Source organism: Chrysemys picta, chromosome 6 (genome assembly GCF_011386835.1).
Source record: "Chrysemys picta bellii isolate R12L10 chromosome 6, ASM1138683v2, whole genome shotgun sequence".
In the NCBI taxonomy this organism is placed as follows: domain Eukaryota; kingdom Metazoa; phylum Chordata; order Testudines; family Emydidae; genus Chrysemys; species Chrysemys picta.
The window spans coordinates 131,432,374-131,446,813 of NC_088796.1; the positions used below are offsets into that span (position 1 = coordinate 131,432,374).

Below are 14,440 nucleotides of genomic sequence, written 5' to 3' on the forward strand. Positions count from 1 at the left end.
CTGTATCAAAAGCTTTGCTAAAGTCAAGGAATAACACATCCACTGCTTTCCCCTCATCCACAGAGCCAGTTATCTCATCATAGAAGGCAATTAGGTTAGTCAGGCACGACTTCCCCTTGGTGAATCCATGCTGACTGTTCCTGATCACTTTCCTCTCCTCTAAATGTTTCATAATTGATTCCTTGAGGACCTGCTCCATGATTTTTTTTGAATAAGGAAATGTTACTTAATCCTTCACATAACACAAGAACTGGGGGGAGGGGGTCACCCAATGAAAATAATAGGCAGCCGATTTAAAACAAACAAAAGGAAGTATTTCTTTACACAATGCAGAGTCAATCTTTGGAACTTGTTGTTGGGGATGTCGTGAAGGCCAAGACTATAACAGGGTTCAAGAAAGAACTGGATAAGTTCATGGAGGTTAGGTCCATCAATGGCTATTAGCCAGGATGGGCAGGAATGCAACCCCATGCTCTGGGTGTCCCTAGCCTCTATTACCAGAAGCTGGGAATTAACAAGGGATGGATCACTTGATAATTGCCCTTTTCTGTTCATTCCCATTTGAAGCACCTGGCATTGGCCACTGTTGGAAGACAGGATACTGGGCTAGATGGACCATTGGTCTGACCCAGTACGGCCATTCTTATGGGTCTGCATTTATAGTTATTGTGCCCGAAAGCCACTAGCCAATCGTGGTAACTCTGTGGTCCAGGTAGGTGTATATTTGCAATTGCACACTGAAACTGACTGCAAATCTGACCTTGTGTGCCACTGGCCAAGAAGAGCCCTGTACTAGAGGGGTGGAATCCTGGCTCCATAGAAATCAAAGGGAGTTTTGCCATTAACCTCAGTGGAGCTAGGATTTCACTCCAGGGGTTTATTCCTGGACTTGGGGTGTCAGAAGAAGATTAGTGGTTTCTCCATTTTTGGCCCATTAATTCTGGTCTTGTATGTGGAGCATGTATGGCAGGAGAAGGCTGATTGCTTATCCATGGTTGTCCTAGATCAATCCTGAGCTTCAGAGAGCAGAAGAGAGGAGAAATTCACATTAAACTGGGTCACTTGTAAAACTAAAACTCACCCTTGCCAAATAAGGATCCAGACCCATATTCCTTGGCAATTCAAAAGTCCCGTTGATTTCAGAGGAAGTTCTGAATGTTCAGGATTGGGCCACAAGGACTTGCCTGTATTGTGAAAATTGCAACAATGTAACTAAAATGATTTAAAATTGATACAGTGCAACCCCCTAATATAGATGCACTTAAACCTGTTCAACCCTTGCTTAAATGGATTTAGCTTAATTTAATAATTTACAGACAGAAGCAAAGACAAATTAAACAAGTATTAATGTGGTTTAAATTTGTCTACATGGGGAGTGGGGTACACAGGTTTAACTATATTGATTCTGTTAAACTGGTGCAACTTTTCTAATGCCTAAATCCTTCACAATTCACAATGATGGCTTTTCAAAGGTAACTTAACTTGGTTGACTGTTTTTAACCTCTGTAGATAACTACAGACTGTTATTAATCTACATGACAGACTAAAGACCTATTACATACTGATTTAAACAATGATGCTCTTTATTTGTAATTACAGGATTGGAATAAAGCATCTGAAACTACCAAAAAAAGTCAAATTCTGTTTCTCCTTCTAATTAAAATAAATGACCAGATAAAAACAGCCTTAAAAGAGGGGGAGAAGATGGCTATTGGAGATACTGACGGAGCCTTTCTATGTTTTGTTAGGGTGTCCCCATAGCATTAGTGGAGTAATGGAAGAAACAGCTAGATGATACATCACTATGTGTACATGGTCCTCTCATCACCAGTTCTCTCTCTTTGGGGAGAAATCTGAACTAAAGTCAGGGGAGACAATTGTATGTATATTGTAAAGGCTCTGACCTCACCCAAAACATCATAAAATAAGCAATAAAAACCTGGGAGCAAAATGTCTGTGTAAATAACACGTACTGGAGTCTACCTGAAAAATTAAGGCAGGGCAACATCATGCTGGAAATGCTACCATATCTGGATTCCAATTCTCTGATCTGGAAGGAAGCAAATGGGGTCAGATTCACCAGCTTGGAGAGCTTTGGACAGTTCCTCAGTGGCAGAAAGGCTGGCAGAGAAAGAGGCCAGAGGGGCACAAAGAAACAGCATCCTCAAATGCCCGTTAGTGGAAGGAGAAGTTTGTAGAAGGCTGACACAGGGCAGTTCTGTCCAGGAAATGGGTGTAGCCAGAAGAGCAGGAGAATGTGCTGGTTTAACACAACTCCATCAGAAGTGTCCGCTGACTTGGTTTCTACAGAGCCCTGGCCGATTTCAAAGGTAAATATTGATAGAAATTAAAACTAAAGCAGTCTGGGAGATTTCAACACACGGCATCTATTAACTTCAGTGCTATAAATCTCCTGCAGATTATGGCACGTTTAGCAACACTATACCTCCTAATACCATGAATCACTGGATCAGTGGAGGCTCTAACGAACCCCTAACACTGCTTCCTCATGTACAGCACCCTGGATCTCCCACCCAACTATTGAGCAGACCAGCTCCCCCCATTTTATGAACTCTGACAATTTCACAGTGGCCTCATTTTTGTAGTTTAGCATCAATTTAGTCCAAAGGGTTTTGAAAATCAGAGTGAAGACATGTTATTTGCCACAGCTCACATGCTTACATGTTGTATCATGCTGGCCTGCAATAAATTGAAGTCCCTATTAATTTCCCTAGACAAGAAATGAAAACCAGAACTGACATCTTTGTTGTTTTTGTTATTAGGGACCAGATGATACATTTCCCCAGGCAATGTGCATTCGAGGATAATGCCAAGCTATGCAAAGCCATAAACCCCATACGTCACAGTGATCTGGTACATTTCAAATCCGGATATGCTGGCAGATCCATTTAGTGAGGTAGTTAGAAGGCTCTTGCCAAGAGTTGTTAAACTTTGTCCTCTTCTCAACAGCAGTGGCATCAGCTAGTCCATACTGGACTAATTGCTTCTGGTTGCAATAAACTGTTATGAGCAGCTAAAATTAGACAAAGCAAGCTGGATTCTCATTTACACTAAGGCAAAGTAAACTGGGTGTAAAACACTGTGCTCTGGATCTGCTAGTGCTTTATACCCTTTCTGCGCTGGTGTAAACACCTCCAGGTGAACGATAATAGAGAAACAGACCCCAGATCTGCAAGTAATTGTACAACTAGTACACGACTCCCTGGAAATTAGAAATGGATCAGTTCCTGCCCCGGTAAATGTGTATGGATTAGTTCCATTCCTAGCTTCCCCTCTACCCCCTCTTACTTCAGTTCTCATCACTGGACCCAGAATACAATACTTCAGACAAAATTCAGTTTAACAGCTCCAACTTTACAAGAGTTCATCCTGCTTATTATCTGTCATACGGCAGTGCCTGATAGCCCCGATTTGGGATCAGGACCCCCATCCGTTAGGGGCTGTCCATACCACTAAATAAAAAAAGATGGTCCCTGCTAAATGGGAGCCAACAGGTGGATATGACAAACAGATGGGGGAAGCACTAGGTAACAGCAAGACAATGATGACTGGTGTAATCTGTCTATCTAAGCTTTCTTGTATGATCCCTTGTCACAGCACATCAGCTTTTCATTAAATATAAATATTGATATTAAATATACTAGAAGATATTGGGTCAAATCCAGTTCACCTTACACACAAGTCAGCCCACTGGTGTCAATCGGATTACACAGGGTGTGTGAGAACACAGAATTTGGCCCTAACTAAGATTGTTTCTTATTGCAGTCTAAGGGTTGGATTCTGGCAGGTTGTTTTGTGAATGTACAGGAAGTGAGGTGCAAGGGGGGGCATTTGTTGGGTGTAGGAGCTAGTTTGTCTCCCTGAACATCAGGGGACAACACAAAAGATTTCTCCTCTAATACAGTCCAGTGGCCTCTAGGCACTATTCAGCTTTAAAATACCTAGAATTATTGACAGTCAAGCTATCAGGGCTAGATGATGAACCTCCAGTTACCCATACGAGTAGTCCCAGCGAGGTAAATGGGACAATTCGTGAGAGTAACTGCTCACCTATGTGCGTAAGATGTTCCATAATCTGGTCCCATGTCAGCTCCTGTGCTGTTATGGAGTGGCTGCACCAAGGCTGAGATTTTCAAAGCTGCCTCATATTTTTATCTGAATTCCCATTAACTGGAATGGAGAATTTTACACCCACTTCAAGGCCCTTTCACACTGGCAGAGTTGGCCTTAGCATGAATGAGGATCAAGCCTTCTATCTTCCTCTGTATTGTAAAGCACCATGTCCACTGGCAGAGGTGCCAGGTCTGGTTCCAGAGAGAAAACTGAGCTGAGTTTTGCACTGAAAGCTGGAATTCAACCACTTTGTGATATCAGAAGACTCCAGTGTCTCTTCCCCAACAAGAGGCTCTTACTCTTTGAGAACAGAATGAACTTTCTGAGCACTTACAGTTAATTAGTTTATGAGTTAAAATTAAGTTAAAAATGGGTCCTGTGGGGAAGCTGGGGCTGCATTTCAGATCTTTTTTTGGCCTTAAAAACAACACAAACTCTTAAGACTTTTCATGTAGTTTAGACCCATTGAAACTTTGTGCATGGACTGCATTTGAAGAAATTAGTTAATAAGTTACCTGAATTATAAATTATCATTGTGTTTAATTGCTATGATTATGTAGACTGCAGACAGGGCCAGGCCAACAGCTCAGCTATCATCTAGCTATATAAAAAGGAGCAGAGATTTGAATCTTGAGTACATCTGGTGCAGCAAATAGTTTTTGAAAAGAAATACAAATAATAATGACAGGCAAGATTATAATTTTTTAAATATCTTTGAATTAAAACTATAGTTATTTGAACATAGTCATTCATTTTTTAAACTATCGAATGACCCAAGGTGAGGTGCTTTTTCCCCCTCATAACAAAGTTAGTGATTGAAATTAGTGATTTAAAAGCCTATTCTGAATTCCCTTTTTACACTTCATTTCGTTTATTTCAGTTCATTACAAGTATTTTCCCTTCTGGGTAATGCTCAAGCAGATTTTTTAGCAGCACTTCCCATCGCTGTTTGACCAATCTGCTATTTTACAGTGGGTTACACCATCCTATCTGACATGAACAAGTGAGTCTAAAAACTTTAATTAAAATGTTTGATTAAAGCAGTCCTGAGAAAACGTGTGTTGTGTGAGTGACCTCACTTACCTTTTTTTATAATACGCTTTCCAAATTTATCCTGCTCATAAACCTAAAAAGATCTCAAATTACAGTGAAGCTAAAACAAAAGCACTTAAGAGGCTTGTTAGACTTACTTTACATTTTAAAAAGTTATTCACTTTGCTTTGCCTGACTGAAGTACAAGGAACAGAACTTATAAACCAAATGCAACGTGAAGAGATGATTCAATCAGTCTGACTAGCTAATGTAAAGGTCATTAATTCTCTAGAAATATCTGCACATACCAAACTGCAACTGCAACACCCATTAAAAAATCCATACACCTATATTATTTTTCCATTTTTAAAATAGCACTCCTTAGGTGTGGGGCATTTATTGGGACAGTAGTGACCAGCTGGGTTTAATGGCTCTAAACCATGCTTTAGGCCATCAGTAATTAATCCCCAGTCAGTCATCCCTGCTGAGGACATAGTGACTCTCCCATCCCCTTGAAGGCACTTGTCACCCCCCCCCCCCCAATCCTTCTGCCTCCATTGCAGCACAAGGAGTTGCTGAAGCCCTGAGTGACGACCATGCAACTACTATGGGCAAAAGAGATCTGAAATAGCACAACCCCACGCACAGAATAGAACCATGTGGAGGCTGCTGGGTACCTTTTTTCTTCCCCCCACCCTGGTAGCTCAGTTTAGGGACTAGGACATGGGCAGTCTGAGATAGTGGTCAGAGGAGGAGCAAGGGCTAATGGTTGGAGGAGGAGCCAGGAGTCATGAAACAGAACTGAGGGTCAGAACCAGAATCAGAGGTTGGATGCCAGGTCAAGCCAGAGTCAGAGCCAGAAATTGGAGCCAAAGGTCAGAACTGGAGTCAGTGGCCAAATACCACAGCCAAGGTCAGAGCTGGAATCAGAGTCAGAGAGACAGGCTGCAGGTTGGTGGTGAAGTTTGAAGCTGAGAACAGGGACAGGAACCAGGAGCAGGTGAGGGAAGCAGGAACCAGGAGTCAGGTAAGAAGTCAAGGTCCAACATCGCAGCCATGAACTAACCCACACAGACAACTTCCTGTGCCGCTTTCTGGCTTAAATAGCACAGCCCAACCAATCAGTGGGGCTGGGCCCTTCTCCAATTAATACAACCATGTGCGATGCCTCTGGTGAGGCCAGGGTTCCATTGGCCATTCAACCCACAAGCTACTAGCAAGCTCCCAGATGGCACCTGGGATGTTAAGGTTGGCAGCGGACCTGGGTTCAAGACCTGTGGATCTTCACATACTGCTGGTGGTAGGCCCTGGCATTGCCCTCTCTCCCAAATGACAGCTGTTTCAGAGACTTCAGAGAGAAACTCTACGTCTAGGTTATGTGACCCTTTGAAATCCTCTAGAGGTGCCGGTCAGACAGACAATGCCCATGCAGAGTACGTGGGCTACCATCCCCCACGGGCGGGCAGGGGAAAAGGTTCAGTGGCCACATAAAGCCAGATTTTCAAAAGAGTTCAGCTCCCTTTAGGCACCACAGACGAGTGGCCTAATGTTCAAACAGTGCTCGGCACCCAAAATGCTGAGCTCTTGACAATCCAGTCAGACCGCTGAGCCCTTCAAGTGCCTAAATGGGAGCTGAGCTCTTTTGAAAATCTGGCCTTAGTAGCAGGTGCTGAGCACTTGAAATTCTGGCCCAGAGCTCTCTTGAACATCTGGCCCACCGTGGTCAAGCAGCACAGTTAAATGGCCGAGTGCAAGAAGGGATCTGAGCCAAAGTGGCTTCTTCAGCTACCAGCCTAAAAAGAACAGGAGTACTTGTGGCACCTTAGAGCCTTGCAGCATGTCCTAAATGTCAGCTGATTCAGGCCTTATCTTTACTGGGGATTGCCCTAGTTCTACCCAGCTGTTGCCCAGCCAGCAGCCTGTCTGCACCAGTGCAAACCGCCTCATGCCGAGAGGAAAAGCTCCCATTTGCACTGATGGAGCTAACCCCGGCTGGAAAGTGGTTCCCCTGTCTCCACTAAGGTTTTGCATTGGAGTGCCTACATCACTCTTAGACTGTTCAAGGCACTCTACATTCAGAACGAGAGGCTTATAATTGTTTGATCAGTCGAGCAAACAGCTCTAAGTGCCCTATTAATTTTGATGAGAATCCACTACACATTTGTATAGCCGCAAAACATCTGGTTGTATAATGAAACAGAACACTACAGATTGTCACAGCAAAGACACAGTGAGATCTGGCTGCTCCCCCGCAGAGGAAAACAAACAATTGGCTTCATATAGGAGGCTGAATTTTCTGTATTAGCACAAATGAACAGAATGTCGATTGTTACAAGGTAGCTGGAAGCTTTTCAACCATCTCTCCTGCCAGTCAAACAGTTGAGCTACATTAGGTGAGCCTTGGCAGAACAACTGACTTTAAACGACCACATAACCTAAGCCTTGACTTTGAGACTCTCCAGCCCGCGACTGTTCCCAGTGGAAATCCATGAACCAGATTCTGAGAGACACAAAGTAAAATGACACAGAAAATCTTGTAACTTCCCCTTCCTCGTCACATATTTTGTTGTCCCCTTGGAGATGCCATTCGGGACAGAGTAGGTGAAGGAATAACTGTGCTGACATATCACGGCTTCACAGGCTTTAGAGAGCTGGGAAGTTGCTATCAGTCTCCCTTACTCATGCTGAGGAGGGACCATCCCCTCTGCACAAGCATCAGGTGGCAGAGCAGGCAGACAATATAGAAACAGGGCTGTGACCAGAGGCCCCAGTTAATTGCTCTGTGTGGTCCATGATGCACAAAGAGAAGAAGTATGGTACAGCGGTTAGTGCACTAGCCTAGCGGTTCAATCCCCTGCTCTGCCACAGATTTTCTGTGTGAACTTGGGCAAGTTATTTAGCCCCTCTGTGCCTGACTTCCCATCTGTATGCTGGGGATAACAGCACCGCCCTACCTCATCGGGGTGCTAGGAGGATGAATACACGGATACTATGGTGACGTGGGCCATATAAGATAGGTAGAACCCAACCCACATGGGGGTCACCTGATGCTGCTTGGAATTGCATTAGCACGTGCTCCTCAGCCTCCCAGCATGCTGGAGGGAGCCCCGGAGCGCAGCCGCAGTCTGGCAGCCCACGGGAGGCATAAGACAGTGGTGACTCCATGGAAGCCAATGGAATTACATGATGTAAAGCTGTGATAACTGAGAGGAGCACTGATCTGGTGTAAAATTAGGACACTACAGCAGATCTGCAGCCATGTTGGTGAAAGCCAGAGAGAGACTAGAGGCCATATGCGCAGCTGGGGTCAATCAGCGTGATTCCACTGAAGCCAAAGGAGCTCCACTGATTTACGCCAGCTGAGAATCTGGCCTCCTGCTTTGGTGCCATGGCTACAGTGAATTACTGATAGGCCCAATACAGCCTCGAGAGTGAAAGGAGGGTTGTATGATTGGCAAACAGCCTCTTGGGGCTCGAGGCCAAGGACAGTACTTGTCCTTTAATCCTATTCTAACTGCTGCTGGATGAATGACAGGAGTATACAGGCAAAGCCACCACCCTGGAGCTTCTAGAGAGCTGTATCAGCTGCTCTACAAGGAGCGGGGACCGATAATCTAGAGCCATGGCTTGTAGACTCAGTGTCATTGTTCATGATTGCAGTCCTGAGGCTTTCCAGTGCTCTCCCAGGCTGCCTGTTGCCAACAGGTTGGGAGTGTTCCCAGTTGGCTTGTGGGACAGTGTATATCTTGGCATTAGCTGTTTCTTTAATTAGCATTGGAGGATATTACTGAAAATAGTATTGATGATACTGAGTTAACTTTTTCCTCTCTTGCCATCGCCTTTATATGGCATCTGGGTTCAGCAAGCAAATAAAAAAAACAAGGCAGTTTACTAAGCACGGCAGTTGGGCAAGTAAATAAAATTATCCTCAGCAACTCAGCTAACAACAGCATTGATGTAATAGCAGCAATAGAATTACCTGGTGATCCCTGTGTTTAGAGGCAATTACAGGCCCTGATCCTGCCAGGAGCTCTGAACAGACAGTCCTATGTACCGGCCCAGAGCCCCATTAAAGCCAATGGCCCAGATCCTCAACTGGTGTCAATGTGCATCTCTGCTATGCTAATTGACACCAGCTGAGGATCTGACCCACATTCTGGATCTCCAGCTGGGGGAAAGGGTCCACCAAGATGGAACGCATTACAGGATGGGGGTTCAGCTCATCTCCCTGGTTTTTCTTCCTCGTGATCTGTTTGAAATGCACTTTCATTGTGTTTATTTTTTTTTTACTCTTGCATGTCAAATTTCTGTTCAGAGCCAGCCCATGAACAGAGGAGCAAAAAAATAGGAGCAAGAGAGGGGGGAAAAAGAGTTTTCCCTGCTGCTTGCAAAACCTTCTCTGCTGACTGCAAAACCTAGAACAATATTAATAATATTCCTGACCCAAAATGGAAACAAATTCTATATTGGGCCTTGATTTTTTTAAAGCTGAATTTTATTTTCTTAACAACCTGTTGTTTCCTATCCCCATGTACATTCTTACATTTCAAGTGAGCCTCACCCCTTCCTTTATGCTGCATATTTTCCATTTTAAGATTTCCTGTTTGAGCTAAAGGGCAAAGATCTTTTAAATATCAGCACGAAACTGGGATTACTCTCAGTGTGCAAAAGGTAGATTCCAGCTTTTGCTCTGCCTGTCGCACCTCCCTTTATCGGGAGAACCTGAGTCCCAAGTTCAGTGTCTTCACCCTCTGACTGAGTTGTTAGGCTAAAGTCCTGGCATTCCGTGCAGTCAGGTAGGAGACAGCAAAATCTCCGCTCTGTGGCCTTTAGGTTATAATAGCTGGCAGCAAACACACAGACTTCTGTCTTTTGGGAGTTTCCCCTTTTTGCTATCTTCCTGCTTTTTTTTCTTCTCTCCTTGCCTTATTTTCTACCTGATATGTACAAATGCCGGTGTCAGAGTGCGAGCAATGGGAGGGAGTGGAGCTGACGAGGTACAGACCAGCTGCAACAATAAAATCTTAATTCATGCTTCAGCTATCACACAAGCCCCTATCCAACAAAACACTTAAGCACATGCTTCGCTTTAAGCACGAGTATTATTATTTAACATTCAATCAGATCCCCCCCATTGAGGTTGGTGCTGGACAAATACACAGTAAGTGACAGTCCCTGAGCAGTCAATGGGACTACTCATATGCTTAGAGTGAAGCATGTGCTTAAGTGCTTTGCTAGATTAGGGCCATATACATTCTACTGAATCCAGGGGATTTCCTTGGATTTCACTGGAGTTACACCAGCCTAAAATTGGAGTAACTTAGAGCACCAGTATTTCTATTTAGCTAACGACAGGATAAAATATGACCCAAACTCATACCACATACCTTGGTTCTGCTTACACAGCCAACATTTTTGGGAACTGCAAAGTGAGCTGGTAAAGCTTATTACTGGATGCAAACAAACAAGAGACCCTTGGTTTATGCCCAGGCTCCTAGTAGACCGAGAATCCTATATTACCTTCATTTCACATGTGTTAGTGGCATGCAGGTACCTAATGGCAGGACAGAAAGGAAAGGACCCGACAGCATGACCTCCTAATACAGTGACGTATTGGGGTGATGGGGGGGCCTAATTCTTCTTTGCTCTAAGGCCCCTTTATGCCAGTCTGGCAATGGAAAGGGATTTTAGTGTGAATGAGAATCAGGCCCAGTGTCTGCTGAAAAATTAATATATCTAATACAAACCCACTCCAGGTGTCATGGCTCTCCCTGCACCTACGTGCTGATTGCAGCAAACTTTGGAGATTTCCCTTCCACCAAGTACTTCGCTCAATCTGCCCCGGTTACTCCGACCGTGAGTTCAGACATTAGAGTTATTCTGACGAGCGTCTGGCCAGGCTTAACATCAGAGCCCACCTAATCTAATGAAGACCATGTTAAATGAAACCAAATTCATTAGGAAAAAGGAATCCCCAGGGAACTAATCATAAAAAAAAAGATAGTTCAAAGCAAATATGTCTCAGGTTAAGTCAGCTAAAAATATCACTAGCTGTAGAGAAAAATAGAGTTAACTAGGGGCTAGATCCGGTCCAAATGATTCAAAACATTTTTTGACAAAAAGTGGGATTTTTTTTCTAACTGATTTTTTTTGGTGGAAAACCCCACCCCAGTCTCCCCTTGTGGTCCATGACGCCAAGGCAGCTTTGCACAGGCCCAGCATTCCGCTCAGCAGGCAGTCTGCTTTCTGGTCTAGTGATCCTGGGTACGATTTGTAATAACTGTGCATTATTCTCATTGCCCCAGGGCACCATTTTGGCAGTAGGGTGACCAGACAGCAAAAGTGAAAAATCGGGACGGGGGTAGGAGCCTATAGAAGAAAAAGACCCCAAAATCGGGACCGTCCCTATAAAATCAGGACATCTCATCACCCTATTTGGCAGTCCAAGAGGAGCCTTAGCGTGGCTATAATTATCCTTCATAGTTCCAGAATGGTGTAAAAGGGGAAAAAAGAATCGGGCTCAGTAGCGATAAAATGATGGCAGAGAAATACGATTGTTCACATTGCTGGTGTCCTGTCAAGCAGGGTAGCCCACTCGCTGCCGTTTTAAAGCCAAGATAAAGTGAGCGTTATAGCTTGAATCCCTATAGTCTACTTTCTTAAAGGGGAAAAGAGCTTAAGAAGAGCCAGCAGACTCTCCTTATGCTGAGCATGCGAAAGGAAATAGATCTGATAGGGAGAAATAAACTCTTCAATAGACACTAGGGAAGTGGTAGGGAACGTCAATTGATCATTGATTTTCATTTACAGCACAGGGCTATCGAGGACTGCTGATAAGGTAATTGTTTTCCTCTGAGTCATTGTCATCAAGCTACATTCACAAATTTACATGATTAAGAGGCAAGGGAATCTCATTTTATCTTAATTTTTTTTTATGGTCCCTTCTCCATTGTATTTACCTCTGTTTCTGTCTGTGCCCATAGTGCAGCTGGGCAGAAAGGTCGGCCCAACACGCCGCAGACAGGCGTCCCTTATCAGGGATATGCTCGGCTTTGGCACAGAGCTCCAGCCTTGCTGAGACACTCAGAGACTTTGGCTGCCATCTCACTGCTAGTTTTACAGAGGTTTTAGAGGAAGAGGAACAATCGGCAGAGGAGGGAAAGGGAGACCAATTTCTTCAGTCTCTCCTCCCCCACCCCAATTAGGATTGTTATTTGTATTACAGTAGTGCCTAGAGACTCCATCCAATATGGGGCCTCCGTGTGCTTGGTGCTGTACATACACATATTAAAAGGCATTCCCTGCCTTGAAAAAGATTATGGCATAAATGGACAAGCAATGGAGATGGGGAGCATTACAATCCCCATTTTACAGTTAGGGAATTAAGAGCCAGAGAGATTAAATGACTTACCCAAGAGCACAGAGGGAAGTCTGTAGCAGAGCTAAGAACTAAACCCACCTCTCTCCCAAGTCCCAATCCACTGCTTAACAATAAGGCCATCCTTCCATTTGCATTAAGAAAAATAGAGAGGTCCCACTTTATATTAAGGTTTCATTTGTAAATGGTTAATACATGGTTAATGGCTATTACAAGCATATGATAGATAGGAGAGTATTGCACTGTAGGTGGTTATAAGCACATCAGTGTAAGGTATTACAGATGGTTATGAGCCGTGGTTATAAGCAACCTACTGACCTATTGGACTCTAACAATTGAGTCAGCATTTATTAATGGATCCTTAATATAAAAAGTGACCAATCAAAGCTTACTTGCACTGGCATTGCTTCGCTCTCCAGCCTTTTGGCGACTGATAGGGTGCCACGTGATCATGTCGTTTGCATGTCCCTGAGAGCAACTCGGAGTGTTCTTGTAGTTCAGGTTAAGGTTCTGCCCTGGCAGATTTAATTTGCTCTTACACCACAGAATAACAGGCCTATGTTCTTTTTTTTATGATGATTCCATTAATTTTGATTGGAAGCTGTTGTTTTAATAAGCTCAGACTTCGTTTTGTAGCCGATTGAGTTGGAAAGACCTTTGGGTTGGCACTGCTCATTAGCGCAACTCTGCAAGTGCCCAGTAAATAAGAAACGCTTGGGAAACTAGATAGCATTACAGCACGGCTGCATTTGGCTCAGTACATATTCCACCCAATGCAATACTGAAGATAAAGGGAATTTCAGTGGCCCGCCTGTTTTCTGTCCTGCGATAAGCTGGTTCTCTGCATAACATATCCCCATGTAAAACTCACCATAATGTAGATAGCAAATTTCTACTTGCATTCATACGGGCAGTTCCAGCATTTACTTTCCCTTTTGTGGCATCCATGTACCAATTCAAGGTGCCAGAATATGAAACAGACCGGGAGCCTGCCAATGGCAGGCAGCACAGCATGGGAAAGTAAACGGTCCTGTCTGCCAGAACTGGGGATGGGAGAAGCACGGAGGATATTGGAGGACTGGCCTCAATTCTCAGGAGGCATGCGTTTGCCAGGACATGTCCCCCCCACCCTTTCAGTGTTTCCATTGGACTCTCATGCAATGTGGATGCGATGGCACCATAGTGCTCTCTTCCAAGGCTGCAGCATCGATTGAGTCATTTCTTTCCCTCTGCATATTTTGTTTGACATGGGAGGCCTGATTGCTTTGGAATTTCAAATCAGTACAAATCCATTTTTGTGTGGGCCTGGGTAGTGCCTTCTCTTTGCTCTGTGACTTGGTGGGGAGGCAAATGGCACGTGCCTGCCTTTAGCTCAGGAAGAAATACAAACCCCTCTGAGTTAAGTGTACCCTCATAAATTGAATCCTTTGGAATCAGCTTCTGCCAAGGCTGTCTCTCCCTCTAGGATGTGGAGCTGAAAGCCAGCTATTAGCTTGGAACTTTTTTTAACCCAAATCTTTGGGCCCAGATCTGACATTCAAGCGGAACTTTTGTGTTTACGCAAATCCCACTGGTTTATTATCTGAAAATATTAGATCATCTCTTCTTGGGGCTCAACCTACCTTTGCAAAAGCCCCCCAAGCTGCTATAATTCCAGTTTCTTTATATACAGCTTTTACATTTCTTGAGTCTGCATCCCAGTGGGGTTTCCTTTCAGCCTAGCACGATTCTGGAGAATCTGTTTCTAATCTACAGAAAGGGCTGTTTATAAAAGGTAAGCCATTATGAAGTTGGAATTCAAAAAACAGAACTCGAAGAATAAAACAAAAGGTTGTCCCCAGTTCATACCTGTGTATTGCGGGGCAGAAGGGTGGGTTGGTGTCTATGGATCCTTCC

The 14,440-nt window shown here is 44.1% G+C and overlaps 1 long non-coding RNA gene across 1 annotated transcript in view; it reads right to left on the reverse strand.

Annotated features, from left to right (window-relative positions):
- LOC135972317 (uncharacterized) overlaps nt 1-13,228 on the reverse strand; it is a 29,579-nt gene extending 16,351 nt beyond the window's left edge. The window contains exons 1-2 of the long non-coding RNA XR_010588742.1: nt 12,937-13,228; nt 1,082-1,184 (exon numbers count right to left, since the gene is read on the reverse strand). This is a non-coding gene — a long non-coding RNA (uncharacterized LOC135972317). The remainder of the gene's footprint in view (nt 1-1,081; nt 1,185-12,936) is intronic.
- Nucleotides 13,229-14,440: the final 1,212 nt, after the last annotated feature.